Source organism: Nomascus leucogenys, chromosome 3, assembly GCF_006542625.1.
Source record: "Nomascus leucogenys isolate Asia chromosome 3, Asia_NLE_v1, whole genome shotgun sequence".
Taxonomy (NCBI): domain Eukaryota; kingdom Metazoa; phylum Chordata; class Mammalia; order Primates; family Hylobatidae; genus Nomascus; species Nomascus leucogenys.
Genome location: NC_044383.1, coordinates 32,224,510 through 32,245,146, shown reverse-complemented (window position 1 = coordinate 32,245,146; position 20,637 = coordinate 32,224,510). Strand labels below are relative to the sequence as shown.

The window sequence follows — 20,637 nt, the reverse complement described above, 5'->3', positions numbered from 1 at the left end:
AGAAGATTTCTGTTGATTACCAGTAGATATATTTGATGGAATCATTTGCTCATCCCCAGCAAATGGTGATCGTATAATCTATAATATTAAATGAGAATGAGCAATAGAGTTCAAGTAATTAAAAATAGCTGAGTCATTAAAATTCTTTATTTTGCTTTAGATATTGAAAGAGAAGAGAAATGAAATTCTGACTGTAAGAATATAAGTAAGGGCCCAGGCACGGTAATGTGCACCTGTAATCTCAGCACTTTGGAAGGCCAGGGCTGGCGGATCACTTGAGCCCAGGAGTTCGAGACCAGCCTGGGCAACATCGTGAGACCCTGTCTCTACAAAAAATTAGCTGGGTGTGGTGGTACTCACCTGTCCCAGCTATCTGGAAGGCCAAGGTGGGAGGTCAAGGCTGCAGTGAGCCATGATTGCGCCACTGCATTCCAGCCTGGGTGACAGAGTGAGACCCTGTTTCAATTTAAAAAATATAGATAGATAGATAGATAGATAGATAGATAGATAGATAGATAGATAGATAGATTTATATGGCCCTAGAATACTTTAGGTATCAAGTATAACTAGTAATTTTAGGAAAATCTTGAGCTAAGTGAAACATGATATTTTAACATTAGCTAGGGTTCCATGTCAAAGGTTGAAATTGTATTCAATTCAGGAGAGATGTTATCTTTTATTACTTAAGAATGCTTACAATTCTACTGAATTTTACCATGTACAAAGTGAAATGTTAAAATGGAACAATACGAGGAAAATTAAGCATTATTCATTTTATATATATGGAAAACTTAATTTTACATTTGAGATTTTAGAGGAATATGGATTATCGAATTGAATATACATTAACATTCAAGTTCTATTACAAAACAATACCATAAGGAAAATTATCCTGTGACAGAAATGCTTCTCATTCTGTAGCTGATACCCCCTCTATTGTATATGAATAATTTCAGTGTAGCACAATTTCTGTATAATAAATGTAGTTATTTTTTGTGTATATGTTAACATTTGACTTGTATTTATCCCAGCTACACCCCTCGCCTTAGGGGTTTGCAAGGAATGACAAATCAAACATGTTTTTTATTTGTTTATTTGTGCAGAAATTTTTTGTTCTCCTAATAAAATGAATTATTGTTTATTATGGAATATGTACATTATTTGGTAAATATATAAACAAGAGTATCACCCATATGCCTTCCACTTTAAGATAATTATTGCTAAATTAACATGTTAGTGTCCTTTTATCTGGAATGACTTATCCATCCACGTGTGCCTGTGCGTGCACACACACACATGCCCAAATAATGGTTTCATTTTTAAGTACTTTTATTACCATTTAATTAAATTATGAGATATACAATTAAAACATTTAATATTAATTGTAGAAAATACAGAGAAGTAGAAAGAAGGAAGGATTTTAAATGTCCTCCCAGAGATTACCATTTCAATGATACTAGTAATTTCTGAATTTCACCTATATCATATTGCTCAAATTCTACATTCATCATCTGGTAATACTGATTTTGGTCACTGTTTATCTCAGATAGCTGCTCACATGTTTTTGAATTGAACAAAGTTTGAATTTGGCTTATATCTGACCACCACCTCCCTCTCATGTAATTGTTAGTCATTTCAAATTTTGCAGTTCCCCAAAGGCACAGTGTTCTTTTATATATCTGTATCTTTGCATATACCGTTCTGCTTACCTGAAAAACCCCTCCGCAAACACCTATTGTCCCTTACCCACTCTCTGCCTTTGTCTACCTAATCTTCAAGATTCAGCTTAAGCTGAGCTAGAATTAAAGTCTTCCCTGATCTTTATCTTCTCTCTCTTAAACTAGTCAGAGGATCTGTACCCAGAGCATGCATGGAATTCTGTGCCCTGTAAAATTGACATGAAGAAAAGGAGTATTCATTTTCGTACCAAATTCTTTAACAGAAAATTCCTGATTGGGTCTAACTTTTTACATGTGTTGGATTAGATGGTCATATACAGAAGGGAAAGAATAGCAATATAAGTCTTCTCATGCCTGTAATCCCAGCACTTTGGGAGGCCGAGGCGGGCGGATCACAAAGTCAGGAGATCGAGACCATCCTGGCTAATGCGGTGAAACCCCGTCTCTACTAAAAATACAAAAATTAGCCGGGCATGGTGGCGGGCGCCTGTAGTCCCAGCTCCTCGGGAGGCTGAGGCAGGAGAATGGCATGAACCCAGGAGGCGGAGCTTGCAGTGAGCCGAGATCGTGCCACTGCACTCCAGCCTGGGCAACAGAGCGAGACTCTGTCTCAAAAAAAAAAAAAAAAAAAAAATGGTCTTCTCATTGGCAATGTAAGTAATTTTATGTTTTTATGTCTCACACATACACATACATATATACTACATTATGTCAAATTAGTAAGTACAAAGCTTTTGTATATGAATTTAAGTTTTCTATTTAAAAGAAAGTACATAATTAGTTTTACCAAAATATAGTTGCTGCTGTTCATTGTAGTTTCTACCCTTTATATGAGCCATTGTTTGGGGGAAGTACTTGTTTTGTTACTGGTAATAAACTACAAGGGAGATTTGTAATATAATGTTAGTATATTTCCCCTAGATTTTTAAAAAGCAGGTCATTTTTTTTTAAGCATTTCAACTGCAGCACAGTGCAATCTTTTGGGGAGAATTGGTAAAATGAGGATAAAATGAGTACAGGATTCCAGCAGCTTGAAAATAACACAGTAGGCCAGACGCAGTGGCTCACACCTGTAATCCCAGCACTTTGGGAGGCCAAGGCGGGTGGATCACGAGGTCAGGAGTTTGAGACCAGCCTGGCCAAGATGGTGAACCCCCATCTCTACTAAACATACAAAAAAAAAAATTAGCCGGGTGTGGTGGTGGGCGCCTGTAATTCCAGCTACTCAGGAGGCTGAGGCAGAGAATTGCTTGAACCCGGGAGGCAGAGGTTGCAGTGAGCTGAGATCACACCACTGCACTCCAGCCTGGGCAACAGAGCGAGATTCTCTACGAAAAAACAAACAAACAAACAAAAAAAAGAAAATAACACAGTATTTGACCAAAATCTCTTTTGTATTCCCTACTCTGGTTCAATTCCAGTAGTCCTGGAAATATGCCTATGGACTATTTACAGTGAGATTATAAAACTGAATCATGATTTTGGTGAATAGAAGCCAGAGCATGTGCCTACAGCACCCCAGCTGGCAGTAAGCTCTCCCTAGGTTTATGAATGTAGTTAGATGGTCCCCAACTGTTTACAAGACAGCAGAGGTGAGATCTTTGATTGACAAGTCAGAAATGCATTAGATCATTCTCTCTGCCAGTCTCTGGTTCATGCTGTTAAAAATGTCAGCCTCCAAGTTTGAATGGCAGCCTGAGGGCCTTAGAAGCTTTTTGTTTTCTGAGATGGAAACACAAATTGGATGTGTGCCTGAGTGCTTCATCCTGGGCTGTAATTTCGTCTTTTAGCTAAGAACCACAAGGTACACGAGCAAAGCACCCTGTAAACAATAATACTGCGGAAAAAAAATAAACAAGGTCGTGTTTCTGGTACGTTGATCCAATGGTGTCCTGACCTCTATCACGTTGAACATCTCCACTCTGATTGCTGTTCCCTTTGGCATTACAATGAGAGAAAGAGAGACTGACATAGGAAGAAAAGATTTAAAGTTGCAGTATCGTTGCACATTCCTTGTATTGGCTATGAAATATTGAACTGTCAGAATGTGACACTTGGTTTTTTAAGCAACCTTTCTTGTTTGAGGTGTTTGCAGTTCATTCCTTTCTCCCCCATTTGTCTGCTTTCATTGATAGGGTTGGAAGTAGTTGCCTTAAATGCGTGAAAAAGGACAGTGTTAAAGAGAAGTGATGCTGATGGAGCCAAACAAACTTAACACTGGAAAATAAATGCAGGCTGTGGGGCAAAGGAGGTAAAGATGGGTTAGTATATTATTAATAGTGGAATTTATGGAACACCCTATTGTAAGGAAGAATCAGGTTAGGTCCTAGTTCTGTTTTTGTGGAGGCAGGAAGTTGGGAAGGTGGTATTGGGTAAAGAGATGCAGTGACATAGTTTGTGTGGTATTGGGTAAAGAGATGCAGTGACATAGTTTGTTAAACTGATAGCCTACTATATGGCAGTATTGCCAGGCCAATCAAAATTCACCCAGCTATTTTATTTATTGCTGTTATTATCCAGTGTCTTTAACAAGTGGTCAAATTACAGAAGACTTTAAAATTTTGGGAAGAAAAATATTTTTTAATGTGGAAAGTGTGTATTTATAGTAAGAAAGTTCATTAGGTAATATGGAAGAAACATTATGCTTATATTAGTCCAGCTTATGCCAAATGAATAGAAAATCTTCCTTGTAAAAGCCACCATATATTTCTTGGAAAATATTTTGTAGTAACAAAATGAGTTTTCTCTTATGTTTTAAATTACATCTTTTTTTTCAAGCTGTGAGTAGGAGTTTATAAATTACAATACATCTTAAAACATATATTTTTTAAAAACGTTTTCTTCTAAGGAAGCACTATTGATGTATGCTTTCATTTTCATCCCTTTTGGGGCATCGAATTTACAAGTAAAGTTTTAACTGAGAATGAATGGCCTTTTGCAGTTCTTCTGGAGTATGGAAAAGAGTTTGTATTGAAAGTTCCTCAGTGGCTGGGCACTGTGGCTCATACCTATAATCTCAATACTTTGGGAGGCTGAGGTGGGTGGATCACTTGAGCTCAGAAGTTCGAGACCAGCCTGGGAAACATGGTGAAACCCCATCTTTACCAAAAACAAAAAATTAGCCAGTTGTGGTGGTGCCAGTCTGTGGTCCCAGCTACTCGGGAGGCTGAGGTGGGAGGATCACTTAAGCCTTGGAGGTGGTGGTTGCAGTGAGCTGAAATCATATCACTACACTCCAGCCTGGATTGACAGAGTGAGACTCCATCCAAAAAAGAAAAAAAAAGGCAACTATTTAGCTTAGCCCTCTCCTCTGAAAATGTGAAAAGCAAGAGCTGTTCTGCATCAGTCCAGTGAAATGCACTGGAAAAATGGTGTTGGTAATTCCTGCTTTGAGGTCATGCTAGAAAGAGGGAAGATAATACTTGTAAAATATAAGTCCTGCTCCTTTGTAGCCAGATTTTTGTCCTTATTTAAAAATATTGTGCTCAGAAAGTAATACCAAAAGGAGGGATATTAAGAACTAGTGATTGTTGTTTTTAAGTATTGCTCTGAATTTTTAAAGCATAAACATTGATGTAGATTTGCATTTAAGCTATGAGAACCCACTGTCTTGACTCAGTGGGGGAGTTTTCAAAAATCATTCTTGTAGAAATTGATTTCTCATTGGCTGATTTCTACAGGATGAATGAAAACACACCATTTTTTGCAGTCTTAGAAGAATAAGAGGAATGCAAGTGTTTAAGAAATGAGACTGAAATGTGCTTTTATGGAGTTTTCTAAATCTAGTACAAAGAAACTACAAAATTTCTTCTTGGTGTATTATGCATCAATACAGTGAAAATGCCTCACAGCTTATGGGCTTTTTACAGCCACACCTTCACAATTAATGATTAGCTTTATTATTTAAACTCCAGGCTTGCCTCATGAGCAAACGTCAGTGTATTCATAGAACCATAGAATTTCAGCATTGGACCAGACATCAGAGGCCATCTAGTCACATATGTCTCGTAATATAGAAATCCTTTATGAAATGTGTTTGGAAGGGAGTCATCTAATCTATCCCTGATCACCACCATTATTGGTGAATCGAACTTCTTGAAGCATCTTGCTTTTACTTTGTTGGTTCTACTAGAAAGTTTTTTCTTGGCCAGGCATGGTGGCTCATGCCTATAATCCCAGCACTTTGGGAGGCTGAGGCAGGCGGATTGCCTGAGCTCATGAATTTGAGACCAGCTTGGGCAGCATGGTGAAACCCAGTCTCTACTAAAAATCCAAAAAATTAGCCAGGCGCGGTGGTACATGCCTGTAATCCCAACTACTTGGGAGGCTGAGGCACACGAATCGCTTGAACCTGGGAGGCGGAGATTGCAGTGAGCTGAGATCACGCCCACTGCACTGCAGCCTGGGCGACAGAATGAGACTGTCTCAAAAAAAAAAAGTGTAATCAGTCAGAATACAGTGTAGACACGTCTTGTTTTGAACACAATTTAAATAATGTAATTTAATTACTGCCTAAGATTGCGTATACTTCTTTTTTTTTTGAACGATGGAAAAATTTCTAGGAACTTAGCCTGGGTTTGTTTCCTCATCTTTTCTTTGAAGCCAGAAAAGCATATGTAAGCACTTTGACAAATGATACAATGTAGTGGCATATCAGAGTGGCACAGGTATTTTAAACCTAGCTCCAGTTCCTGAAGATGGTGAACATCTGTTTAGAGGTACTGTAGAGCTCCACAATGCACTAATTGAATTACTCTTTTCTGGAGTTGCCGACTGCACTAATTGAATTAGAATCTCTGTGTGTGTGTGTGTGTGTGTGTGTGTGTGTGTGTGTGTGTGTGTAAATGAGATAATTCCAACCTTAACGGGAGAGACTGTGAGAGACATGACTGATGGTGTGTACTGTGCTGCTATCTAATGGCAGCCTATGGAACTACTACGTGGTCTCCAGGGAATAGAAAATACAGTGTGACCTCAGTCTAACCCCATCCAGTTTAGTTCAAAAGGTCCCAGGATGTAATTTTGTAATTCTAAATTGAAAAGGAAAGAATGTGATAAATTTCTTTATTAAAAATTAAGATTTATTAAGCATAAAGTTTTTAAGTACTAAGTTACAAATACTCAACTGAATTAAAAATTTCCTTTAACTGGTAAAAAAAAATCGAGTTGGTGGGTCATCTTTTTTCTCATTTTGCCCTTCAGTGACATAAACGTAAAAAGGAATTAACGTTTTTGAAATGTCTTAGCATCATAGAAAAGATAAATGATATAGAGCTTGTTCATATTTTTAAATACAATTTTTTTTTCCTGGTTGTTAGAAATAAGGTGTTACCAGATTTTGCTTGTATATGATTATGCTTGTATTAATTATAGCATTATCAAAGTAAGTTGTACAGATCTCACTTGTTCTTTTTTTTTGAGACGGAGTCTCACTCTGTCACCCAGAGTGGTACCATCTCGGCTCACTGCAAGCTCTGCCTCCCGGGTTCACGCCATTCACCTGCCTCAGCCTCCGGAGTCGCTGGGACTACAGGCACCTACCACCATGCCTGGCTAATTTTTTTGTATTTTTAGTAGAGACGGGGTTTCACTTTGTTAGCCAAGATGGTCTGCATCTCCTGACCTCGTGATCCGCCCGCCTCAGCCTCCCAAAGTACTGGGATAACAAGCATGAGCCACCATGCCCGGCCTCTGTTGTTCTACTTAATAGTTTAAAAAATTAACTTGATTACAAATTTGAGCAAGTTTTAAACCCTCCTAAGTGAAGTCAGTTATTTTGTTCCTTTAAAAGAAAAAAAGAATCTTAGTCACAATTTACTGATTTTTGTAAAACATCATGCAAATGTAGTCCTGCGCAACATTAAAAGCAAATACACTGAGGACAACTCAACATGAAATATATTTTGATTCAGTTTAACTTTAGGCATTCTAACTTGTAAAAATGGCCCTTAACAGAAAAATACATATGTATAATCACTTGATTTATAGAATGTGTATGTGTGCATACAAAACCACTTCAGTAATAGAAAAGTGCTGTTGGTTACCATTCTGAGCATTTAAAACGATCACTTTCCATTTGATCATATTAAAGATACAGAAACAAGTATATAGCATAGAAAAGTTTTAATTTCTTCTATGTAATCTTCATTATTAAAATGTTTGAATATGCCATTATTTTGTAGGCTAATTTGTTTTTCATTGTGAGATTGAGGTACTTAGATTTCTTGTCTGAATAGCTCTCACTAAAATGACTATAATTTGTACTTTTTATATTGTCCTTAGGGAGATTTTACTGATTTAGAAAATCCTTTTGACATCAAGTAGATATAAGGCTTTACAAATAACATGGCCATTCACAACTAGCCACAACTCCGATTCTATTCACATAGAGTACCTTTTATTTGCCAGTTACTGTACAAAGTATTGGGCATAAATTAAGATTCAGAACCTATCCTCAAGGAGCTTATAGTTATTTATTATACATGTGTTAAGTACTTATATACCAGTCACTATGCATGTAATTACTGGTGTTAACCATTAGTCATATGTATTTTTTTCTGATTTATTGAGCTAGAAGTCTGGCTTAGTAGTAGTCCTAAGGAAATGGTATACTTATGTTCATATCAGATATATCTCATCTCAGCAAAAAAGTGATAAGGTATATTTCAGACTAGTTTGTGTCTTAAATGGTTTTCTCTCTGCCTTTACATACCTTCTAAGGGAACAGTGATGTTTGTGATAGCTCTACATGTAGCTTAAAAAGAGATGATAATATTTGTTACAATGCCTCCTACTGGTTGATCATAGATTTTCGGTCCTTGTTGTCTTCAGAACTGGTAGTTCCCACTGGTAATTTGATAGTTAGTTTGGGGCTTCTACTGAGGCTATAACTGAGAAAGAGTCTATTGCATACAAGGTATAAAGTGCTTCTTTAAACAATCTGTTTCTAGAACCTAAATTGTCCTGGGACCAGCTCTTGATATAAAAATTCATGGAAACCTGTTTTTCAGAGTGTGGTAACTCCTTGCCATAGTGCTGTAGTGTTAAAATTCACATTGGCCAGGTTGTTCTGTAAATTAAACACTGACAGCTACCCTCAGGGGAACAGCCAATGTATTTATGATGATGTGGTGATTACACAAAATACACTGCAAGCAGAAAACAGCTGCAGAGAATAAACCTCTTAAAAAGAATACAATTACAAATAGCACCCTCAGTATTTCTAGTGGTGAGTGTAGAATACAGCATGCTAATGCAAGTTTCTTACTTAGTCCGCCTGAAAACAAAAAATCTGAAGGAGATAAGTTAAATTATGGTTGAATGCACGTGTGGTGCCAGCATAGCAGTGAACAAATTTCCTTTCTCAAGAGCATGGCTGTAAGTGCACAGATTTCAGGTGTGGAGTAGTCTAACCACCCTCCCTCATTTTGTTAGTAGGTTTTATTAGTGGTTTTCTCATATATAGTAGGGCATGGCCTAGAGGTTATAGGGGTTCTAGACATTTGAAAGATATTACACAATGAATGGGGCGGGAGTGTAACTAAATTGTGGTTACAAATTTCTGGTAGAAACTCGATATGTTAGAGTTTAGTTATCGACATTTCATTTGAAGATACAACTATATATTTTCAGTGTTATTAATGGCATTGAAGATGGTGCCCTTGGAATTAATAAAAGGAGTCAGGACTCTATGGTAGGATCTTTCTGATTTCTTAGATTCTGTTTTTCAAGAATAATGGTGTTTTAGGACATTGGAATAGCTGATTGTATATTTGTAGGAGTATCAGCTCTCAAATATGTCCCTTTTCATTCCTGCATCTTACTGGTCACATGCATACAGGTAAGAAGATTAGAAAAAAATTTTAGTTTTCCCTATTTGAGATTCTCTCTGTTAGAGCTTAGGGTCAGTATCTATAAAATATATTTCAACTGCTGAGCATGCTAGCTTCTGTTTAAATCAGTAGAAAATATGTTGATCTTTCAAGACATAAATTTACTCAAGCCAACTGTGAGGTATAGCGCAGGGACACAGTGATTGGAAACAGTTCACTTCACCCGCCTGAAACTAAGAATCAACTCTTCAGTATATGGATCACTGGTATGTAATAATCGACTATTATCGGTCTGTCTGTTGGTCTCTTTTAAAATCAGTTTGGAACCTCCTGGAGTCATTTTCTTGCTCTACTGACATCAATCCCATGTGGCAGAGGAGTTGTGTATAATCGCTTTGGTTTAATCAATAGAATAATTGATAAACCAGATAAGATTTAAACTGATTATAGCCCCAACAGAATTCCCTAGAGGCCTTGGACTCTCTTAATTTTGACATGTGTGTTGTGTACCCTGAGGATGAAGTGCAGTTTGAATTATCTGCTTTTATTTGCTTAATGACGGGGAGGGTGTTAAAGTCAAATGTTTAATTAACCCAGCAATGGGCTGCGTTGTCACTTACACACAGCTGATTGAGATATCTCATGGAGAATACTGAATAGGAATGATAATGTGGCACTGGGATGGAAGATTGCTTTTTCAATCCATTTGCTGGGTCACTGCTTTGAATGTCTTATTGGATGAAAGGCATTCAGCCTGGAGAAAAAATTCAGCATTTAAGTACATTTTGTTCTCTTTCCTCCCCACCTCCCCAACCCCCTCCCTGCTCAGAAGTTAACTAAAACAGATATGTTCTAGGTTTAATAAGCCATCCATGTATTAGTAAGAGATCAGGATAGCCAGTAGCCTCAAGCTACATAATTTCCTGTGGAAACAGAAAAATCCTACTAGCCTCTAAGGTATTCTAAATGTGAGCTCTTTTGTCCCTCACATCCTGTGTCCCTTGCCATTATTGTGAGGTTGTCTTTGGTTACTTGTCTCTTGCCTTTTTCTGTAGTGTTTGCTAGATGTTCAGCTACCTCTAGGGCCAAAGGCAGACCTTTTCCTCCCAAAGAAGCAAATTATCCAGTACATTTTTTGCTACTTGATATACCTGGCTTCTATTTGGTTGTAATTGTGACTAAGAATTATAGTGAGACTGTTGCACTATTCAGAGAGATGAAAATTTGAGGCATTACAGATTCTTGCTTTTTTGGCTACTGCTATTATATAAACAGTTGATGCTGTGTATATTTCATTTTGTTGAGAGACACTTTGCTTTCTGTATGGACTAAAAAATTAGGCCAGGAAAGATTCCAATATTCAACACCATCAAAAATGCAGTCTAGGCAACTGGAGTTTTAATGACTTGCTGCCCACAAAAAATCCCTGACTAGCTTTGTAATGGAATGTAAAAATTCATTGAATGCATATGAGCAAAACTTAAAAAAAAAAAATTAACCATGACTTTCCTTCTTTGTAGTTCTTATGTTTCTTCCCTCTGTCCCCCAAAGACCTAAACCAGGAATTTACTAATTTTTTTCTTTGCTTTAGTCATTTGTATTCCAGAGAGCACAATAGGGAGAAGGATACAAGATTGATTTTTGTGTGTGTCCTCTTGAAAGCAGAGTCTGGGGCATGAATACTGTAGGGGGTGGGGGGGCTGGTTACAAAGCAATAGAAGCATGCATCTAGTGTTCGGGCGCAGGTTGGACTTTTGCGGGTCAAGGCAGACCAGACGAGTAGCTTATCTTGAGGGACACAAGTAATAGACCAAATATAGAGCAGCTATTTCAGGAATCATGTAGGTCATTTAATTATCCATTATGATTGAGTGGCTAATGCTCTTTTGGCAATTACATGACCTCTGTTATTCTTGAAACCTATCCAGGCCCTTGTGGGTCGAGTGACCCACAAGTCAGTGCTCTCAGACTTGATTCCACTCAGAAAGAAAGGAGATGTTGGGAACCACTGGCATTTAGAAATGGCCATGCTTTCTTTACTGACCACTACCCAGAATGTCCTTTGTACAGCAGTGATAGGCAACTGGTTTTGAAGTCAACTATTCATTCATTGTATATAGGAGCAAAAGATGCATTATACATTGGTTTCCACTAGAGGGTATTTTGGCAGGAGATACTTTAATAGCACAATTACCTGTTATGGTATTCACTAATTCTGTACTGTAAGAACAACTACTATGATATTAAAATTAATGTTTGATATCTGTCAAACCAATTATCTATTACCAAACTCTGTAGTGGTATTTTCCATTCCATAATGCAGCAACTGCTATTGATGATAGCTAATAACAGATATTAGTATATTATTAATTACTAATAGTAATTATAGTAACAGAGATTAGTAATAATAACAAAATGCCATTGATGATAGCTGATAACAGATTTTAAAATGTCATTCATTAAAATTAGCCCAATTTGAATTTCAGTGCTACAACTGTTATTAAATTAAAAGGCCACTTTAAAATTAGGTTCTGGTCAAAGACAGAATAATTTGGAAACATTTTTATTGTTTATCACTTATTTTTTTCTTTAATCAACCAAGTATTATTAATATTTCCAAAAAAAAACCAATTTCAGCTGGGCGCGGTGGCTCATGCTTGTAATCCCAGCATTTTGGGAGGCCAAGGCGGGCGGATCACGAGGTCAGGAGATCGAGACCACGGTGAAACCCCGTCCCTACTAAAAACACAAAAAATTAGCCGGGCGTTGTGGCGGGCGCCTGTAGTCCCAGCTACTCGGAGAGGCTGAGGCAGGAAAATGGCGTGAACCTGGGAGGTGGAGCTTGCAGTGAGCCGAGATTGCGCCACTGCACTCCAGCCTGGGTGACAGAGCGAGACTCCGTCTCAAAAAAAAAAAAAAAAAATTTCTGCTAAATGATAGTAAAATTTTCTATAATTTAGTGACTTGTGGGATAATTTTGAGAAAAGAAAATGTACATTTCTTGTGATTCTTTAAATCGAAGATAGTTACGGTGTGGAAAGTAATGGCAGCATAATCAAATTAATTGTAGGATTTGTCAGAAACGCACAAAATTCTGTATAGTTAGCAAAATGGTAGATTAGAGGTATACAGCCATTCTCTAGCATTTCAATAACTTAAGACCTTAGGCTTAAGAGAAATAATTTTGGTATTCTTTAAGTAGAAACTATTTGCATTGCTATAGAAAAAGGCAGTTCCTTCTATTGGAGAAAAAACATCTTTTAAAAATTTGTTACTTACACATCAAAGAGCATTGCTTTAAAACAACAACAACAACAAAAACCCAACAAGGTTGTTTATCCCTGGAGCAGTAAAATTAGCCATCCTTCCCAATAAATTTATTAAATTACCTCTGGTAGAACTCCAAGCTAATCTGTTTTGGTTTTATTTTCATTTTGTTGTTTGGTGATGTTAACAAATGAAAAATTGAAGACATGAATTGGTGTTTATAACCTTTGACCCTTCAGAAATAGAAGACTTCTCACTCAAATTTTAAATCCTTAGGCCAATACTACCTTAGGGTCTGGCTACTTAGAGACCCTTGAGAATGCAGTTAATCTGAGTTATATTTGCTGTTTTCTGTTTAAAAACGTATTTTCTCTCATTCTAGTTTTTTCATTTCTGTAGGGGAGGTGAACAGAAAATGGAAAGCAGGATTTACAGCAAAAGTTACAGATTAAACTCAAGTATCCCAAATAAGGAGTATAATTAGTCTACTTACCATTTTAAGAGGAAAGCAAGGGATATAATGTATGGTGTATGATTTTTTTTTTTCTCCCTATATGTTAATTTTCTTTAAGGCATACCCTTCAATATCTATGCTGAGACATGTTTTTTAGCCTTGGGAACCAAAAATTTATAGAAATAAGTGAGAGGAATGGTATTTGTAATTTTAAAGACCCAAAGAGACATTAAGGCAGTATCATTAGTGGGGAAGGACACAGTATAAGAATAAGCCTATATAATAATTTCTTAATTAGGAAAAAAAATGATTAAATAAGACCAGTCCATATTAGAGATATACACCTAAACACAGATTTTAATCTAGCCCAGTCTAGCTTTCAAAAATGTAATTTATTTACTTGGGATGGTTTTACATCTCGGGATATTAGCTTTTATCAAGTTTAAAGGAATCTTAAATTTCTTTCAAGATATTGTTGAATTGTAATAAAATGGTAACACCAAAGCAAGGAAGATATCCAAGGAGATGAAAGTCATTTAGCAAAAAGAAACAAAAAACCAGAAAACAAGGATGACAGAAAAAGAAAAATTAATCAGAGAGAAAGAATTTTGTCATACATCCTGATGGTTCTATAGTTCTCAGTCCTATTTTGATAAAAAAAACTACATGAGAAAATGTACAGAGTTCTTTGAGTTACAAAAATAACCAGATGTCCTTATTAGTAGAAGCAAATGTTTGCCTCTTAATTTACACAAAACTATATGCAGAGGATCTCTGGATGAAATATTGTTGTAAACATGGCAGCAAAGAAAATCATGGCACAAAAAAATCTGTCCAAAACACATAATCGTGAAGGTAATGTCTTAAAGAGGAAAGCAGTTTTTTAAAAGATTCCCATGGATTTAAAGGTAAAAGGTAAGTTAAGCTAGTTATATTTTGGTTTACATGATACATATGCTTGGCTTTTTATTATGTATGTCTTTCTATCTTAAATCCCCCTGGTGAATTTTAATTCATTTTGCCTTGCTTATTTCGCTGCTTTGTACATTGTTGTTGCATTTTGAACAGTGTAAACATATGTGTGAATTGCTTTTTTTTTTCCGTGAAAGAATGGTTGTCCTTTTAGTTCCGTCATGAAAAACACAACCTACAGTAGTGTAAGATGCCTGCTTTGCAAGCCTGTTTGGGATTTTAAAATATTAACCCACATTTTAATAAATAGATGTAGTTTTGTAATTGCATTCGTACATTAAACACGATAAAAATGTAAAAAAAAAAAAACTACTCGAAAGGGTAAGGTAGGAAGTGTTTTTTTTGTTTGTTTCTAATCAAGGCTTTAGAGCCAAAAAAAAAAAACCTTTAAGTTTAAATGGACTATTACTTCGGATGTGGAGCATATTAACATAATTACAAACTCTTTTATATACTCATAGTCATTGCTAATTTGATGTTCAAACCTTTGATTAAGAAGTCACAAAGCTGACTGTGTTCAGACAGCTGTGTAATATCGCTCCTATTCACAAAACAGATAACTGTTTTATCCCCCCCTTTTTTGGTCCCCATATTTATTGCTACAAATTTGTCTTTCTCCTATAGCTAGACTTTTAATTAATGGTGAAATATTAAAATGTTGTATTGTGATATTTTCAGTGACTTGAAAGTTAACAGAAAGCAACACTGCTCATTCATGCCCTTGCCTTGTCACTCCCTGGTGCAGTTCATCTCTTCTATCCTTCTTATCAGAGTATCTCAGTGCTTAGTTGAGCTTGTTTATCTTAAAAGAGCAGGAGGCAGCTTTTAGGGAGTAAGCTACATGTTCCAGTGTAACAGGCACCAATGCTGTTTGACTTGAAAAACATTTGATCTCTTACATTAACAGCCCATGTCACTGTAATAGGTACTACAGCCGGGTTGTTCAGTTTCTATTATTTTAGCTTTGAAATAACTGTTAGTGCTGCCCCAAAATCTTCGTGTATAAAATTGTATATTGGCTGTCCCCCCAGGACTCGTAAGTAAACAAGGTGATATGTGTGGCCAGAGGGAGGATATTTGTTGGCTTTGTTTTAGATAATAACTGATCCTGTCTAAAGATGTTTTCTGTCTGATCCCTGATAGTGGGTGCTGCATGACATTGTGTAAATTCGCAGACCTAGCAATATTTTAAGGCAGATTTCTGTTTGTTACTAATATATGTGCTCAGTAACTATTAATTATGAACTTTCATTTTTTTCTTTGATAATGAAACATTTAGTTTTTATGAAGCTTAATGTCAAAAGATCCTGCAGTTTTCCTAAGTATAGCAGTTTGCACAGCAGTTGTTGAAAAATGGGCAAGCAAGAATTTAAAGGGAATGTTTATTAGACTTAAAATATTACTTTATTTAAAAATAATTCAGTTGTGGGTATAATTTCTGTGCCAGGAATAGTTTGACAGTCGTAATCAGGTAGCAGTATTAAAAGAACAGAAAACAAAATTCGTATAATCAGGTTGATGTTTTCTTCCTCTTTAAGAGTACTTCTCCTTTTAATAGTGGTAGAATGGCAGCAAATAATTTTAATCCTTCCTTTCTTCCTTCCTCTATTTTGAAGAATCTCATTTTTCTCATTCTTATTTTTTTCTGATACAGCATTACCACGCCACCCAGTTACTTTCTTCGAATTTAACCTAAATTAGATACATCAGCCAGAACAAGCATAATTGGTTGAAAGGCAGCCATCTATCTAGGGAGTTCTTCTAAATACTGAATGTGTCATGCGCTTTGACATATCTGTAATCTCTGAATACAGAAAGCACTTTCTGTGTTAGCTGTAGGTGTTAAAGCAGTAGTGTGTTTTAAGAATGTGTGCTGTGCAAATTCTGGCTTGTGAGGTAATGACAAGTGTTTGCCTGCATAGACAATATATTTTTCCCCCTGAGGTCCCCACACACCTAGTTTCCCTCAAGCTTATCATCTCTGTCAGGTTAATCAATAGGCACCGTATGGCAGAGGGTCAGTAATCAGTGTCATCGTGCCTTTAAATCGTGTTGAAAATTTGCTTAAAGCCTGGGCCAATTAACATCGAGATGATGAATGGATGGGAAGATGGGAAGAGCCTGCCGCTCAGGGGCTTTGTGAGGAGGAGATGCTCAGCTGTTGAGCAGCAGACACCAGCGAATAAAATCAGCCATTCATGTGAGCTCAGTCCACCCACTCTTAATGATAATGTCAATCTAGCAAAATATATACACATTGGAGTTGTCACAAGTTCATAAATCAAAGGAGTTTGTCAAAGGCATTCAGATTAACGAGGCAGCAGCAATAACAAGTCAAATTTGCATAGAGAATTGCTCGAATCTCAGTAAATTATGATCCTGTTTTTCATTTGATTATTTGCTAATGTCTCAAGAGGGAGAATGATTATATTAGCATGCAAAATCTACTCCAGAAGTAGAAATCTGAGGTATAGAAGACCAGTGCACTATGACAATTAATCAGTTTCTGCATACTAGCATAAATGCACAAGGCCCAGAAATGAACTTCTTTTTTATTATTATTTCTCCTTGCTACTGATCCAAATGGTTCAGCTTGACAGAGACTTTATATTGCTTTAACAGTGTTCTGAATTGTGCCTGCAGGCAAGACATAGTTATGCAGCTATAACCAACCTATCCATCTGCCAACCAGATTGGAATTCTCCTATCCAAGGCTTCCATTAACCCCCACTGACAGCTCCAAACAGGATTAAGAATTTGGAAGCATAAAAAATAGTTGTTCTTTGCAAATATACACAATCCCTCTGCATTTTGAGAAAGGATGCATCTGTAGTGTTTTATGATTAGTGTCGGACAGTGTGGCGGGGAAAAAGCCTGCTTGGCAGTTTTTTGACTTCTGTCACGGGGAGTAAGGCAGTGCTAATGGAAGTCCTCTTTGGTTGTCCCAGAGAATGTTGTCCATTCTATCTAGTTGTTAGCACTGTGCTTGGAATTGGTATATTACTAGAAAAGAGCACTCCTTGAAAACCTTAACTGGTGGATCTGTTGAGTTTAGCAGTATAGGGAGGCCTTGATGTGGTTGTGGTTTAATAGAGTATGTCAAATGATAAACATGCTGGAGAAGCAATGTGCATGAAAACATGCCAGAGAATATCTTGGGAGGAAACTTTAGGTCCTCCCTAAAATGAGTCCTTGAATAGGATTTTCCGAACAGCTTCTGAACTTAAATGACCTAAGTTTTCCCCATTGTATCCTAAAAGGATTAATTAAAATTTGTTTAAACACACAGTGTTTTTTTTTAATGTCACCTTTCATCGAAGAAAGGTGATTTTGAGTGATTTTGTCCATGTAGCTAAAATATCTGTTAACCTTGTAAAATAATAATTTCTGTTTTTTAAATTGTAAATGTATATTTGGAGGCTAAATTAGCTCCAAGTCACATAATAAGTTAATGGGAAAAAGTATTAATCCAATTACTAATTTACCATTGAGGTTCACTATACTGTGTTTGCAATTAGTTACTAGAAATTGATCTCAAGATTTTTTCCTTCATGTGGATTGTCATTCTACACAATGATGAGCAGATGATTTCATTTTTAAAATGTGTTGAAAATCAGAGTTATAATCCACCACAGTTTACCTGCTTTGCTAAAATGATATAATTATCCCAGTTACAGAGTCCTTTGAATCCTCCCAGTGAAGTGTGTGGCATTGGTGGGAAATGTTAGCTTGTAGCTTTGGAGCTGGTTATTTTATTTATAACAGATGTCTCTTCAAACAGGCTCAGGCTCTATTGCACCATCCAACCTTGAGCAAGATGCTTACTCAAAGATTATTGTAAGTCATTATGAATGGCTTGACTTTTCATCACTGTGTAAATTAGTTTAATTTTTTATTTGATTATATAATCAACTCTTAATTATCCATTTTGTCAGGAGTTGTGTGTTCAAATAGATAACTGAAAATAGTAAATAAGCCACTTACTAGGTCATGGAGAATATTGCCCCAGCTATGAACCTGCTGTGTGCTACCATCAAAACATCTTTACTTCTTGAATTGGACAGTCAAAAATACAAACAACCTCAAAGTTAGAAATGCTTTGGTTAAGGGTTGCCAAACTTTGTCTGTAAAGGGACAGATAATAAATATTTGAGGCTTTGTGGGAAATAGGATCTTTCTTGTGGCCGCTTACCTCTTGCACTGTAGTGTGAAAGCAGCCACAGACAAATCGTAAATGGATGGGCATGGCTATGGGCCAGTTAAACTTTATTTGCAAAAATATGTGTCAGGCCAGAGCTTGTAACTGCTGTTCTAACTGATCATACTGGCATTATAAGTAGTGGGACAGTAGGACTGCAGTTGGGCTGCTGCTGAAGTTCCTCTGCTATTAAAAACAAAACAAAACTTTTTTTTAAGCTACCTGGACAGTGTGGGTTTAGGGTTTCAATTATTCATTGAGCATCTATTATCTGTATACTTACGTAATGTGTTAGTGGGTAGAGGGAGCTACAAAGACTTTTCCCAGTAATCTTTCAATCTTATTGGTTAGTCGAAAGTAACAGTGCAGACATTTATCTAAGTGCCAGTTGTGTGGATCAAGATTAAAATTTAGTTAGGGAATTTCCAGTAGAGTAAGGTGGAGTAGTCTTATGGTTTCTTAGAGAAGATGACAGTTAAACCTCATTTTAAGAATGTGTAAGACTTGAATAGATGAGATAATCTTCTTGTGTTTATAATTGTTGAGTGAACTAGACTGGAGTTAAGAATCCTTCCAGGCCAGGCTCAGTGGCTCATGCCTGTAATCCCAGCACTTTGGGAAACTGAGGCAGGAGGATTGCTTGAGGCCGTGAGTTTGAGACCAGCTGGGTAATATAATGAGAACCCCCGTCTCTACAAAAAATAGAAAAATTAGCCTGGTGTAGTGGCGTACACCTGTAGTCTTAGCTAGTGAGGAGCCTGAGGCAGGAGGATTACTTGAGCCCAGGAGTTGGAGGTTACAAGGAGCTATGATCATGTCATTGCACTCCAGCCTGATGTGACAGAGCAAGACCCTGTCTTTAAAAAAGAATCCTTTCAGCCCCGAAATTTCAAGATCATATCACCTGTTGGTGAGACTATGAAGAAACTTGCTTAACTGGGGCAGAAAAGATGTGTTGGGGAAAATAACTTGGTGCAATATAGTAGGGAATTCTGGATGGTCCTGAAAACCAGGCCTAGAACTTCATATTTGATTTCATAAAAATAAAGAGCCACTACAAATATTTTAGAGAAAGACCATTGTGACAGTAGCAGTGTTAAGAAAGATTAACCTGGCAATAATACTCAATCCAAGAAACTTTTTTTTTTTTTTCTTTGAGACAGGGTCTTACTCTGTCACCCAGGCTAGAGCACAATGGCATGATTACACCCCAAACTCCTGGGCTTAAGCGATCCTCCCGCCTTAGCCTCCTGAGTAGCTAGGACTACAAGCATGTGCCACTATGCCCAGCTAATTTTTTTTTTTTTTTTTGTAGAGCTAGGGTCTTGCTGTGTTACCCAGGCTGGTCTTGAACTCCTGGCCTCAAGCAATCCTCCTGCCTCTACCTCCCAACAAGAAAACATTTTAAAATTCACACTATATTCTCTAGCTTTGTGCTGAAACTCTGAAATAGAAGATGAAACAGAAACCGGCCCTGCCTTGAAGGAATTTACAGTGTAGTGTGGGGTGGGAAGCATGTTCATGTAGAGATATAAAGAGATATAAAGAATTAAGTGCCAATTGGAAGTGAAGTTTTTCTTTGGAGTAATTAATTCTAACTGCAGGTTGGGCATAAGGGGATAAACAAAGGCTTCTCAGAGAAGGTATCATTTTAGCTGACTCTTGAATCGGGATTTTTAGTAGATGGAGAGATTGGGAAAGAAGCCTGTTACATGTTGAGGGACTAGAATTAACAAAAACACAGAGATGAAAGAGTGGTTTCCTTATTTTGGTGAATGATAAATAATGTCATGTAAATGGTACAGAGACTTTGATGGAGTGTTAAGTTGGCTGTCTTACGGATGCTGTACTAAGAAGTTTGGGTTTATCCTGTTATTGCCAAAAAGCCATAAAAGGCTTTTGAACAGGAAAGTAACCTTTTTAGAATGATGATTCTAATGGCCGGGCACGGTGGCTCACGCCTGTAATCCCAGGACTTTGGGAGGCCGAGGTGGGTGGATCACTTGAGGTCAGGAGTTTGAGGCTAGCCTGGCCAATATGGTGAAACCCTGTCGCTACTAAAAATACAAAAAAAAAAAAAAAAAATTAGCTGGGCATGGTGACGCATGCCTGTAATCCCAGCTACTCGCGAGGCTGAGGCAGGAGAATCACTTGAACCCAGGAGGCAGAGGTTGTAGTGAGCCGAGGTCACCGCTGCACTCCAGCCTGGGTGACAGAACGAGACTCTGTCTCAAA

At 37.1% G+C, this 20,637-nt stretch overlaps 1 protein-coding gene across 4 annotated transcripts in view; it reads left to right on the top strand.

The window, feature by feature from the left end:
* The window catches only part of BTRC (beta-transducin repeat containing E3 ubiquitin protein ligase), a 208,873-nt gene that overhangs the window by 81,478 nt on the left and 106,758 nt on the right, over positions 1-20,637 (top strand). Inside the window, exon 1 of one of the 4 annotated variants that reach the window (XM_030808200.1) lies at positions 3,760-3,940. The exons of the other annotated variants lie outside the window; for them this stretch is intronic. The gene's annotated coding sequence lies outside the window, so the exon portion shown is untranslated. Of the gene's footprint in view, positions 1-3,759; positions 3,941-20,637 lie in introns of those variants that run through there. 4 annotated transcript variants of the gene reach the window in all.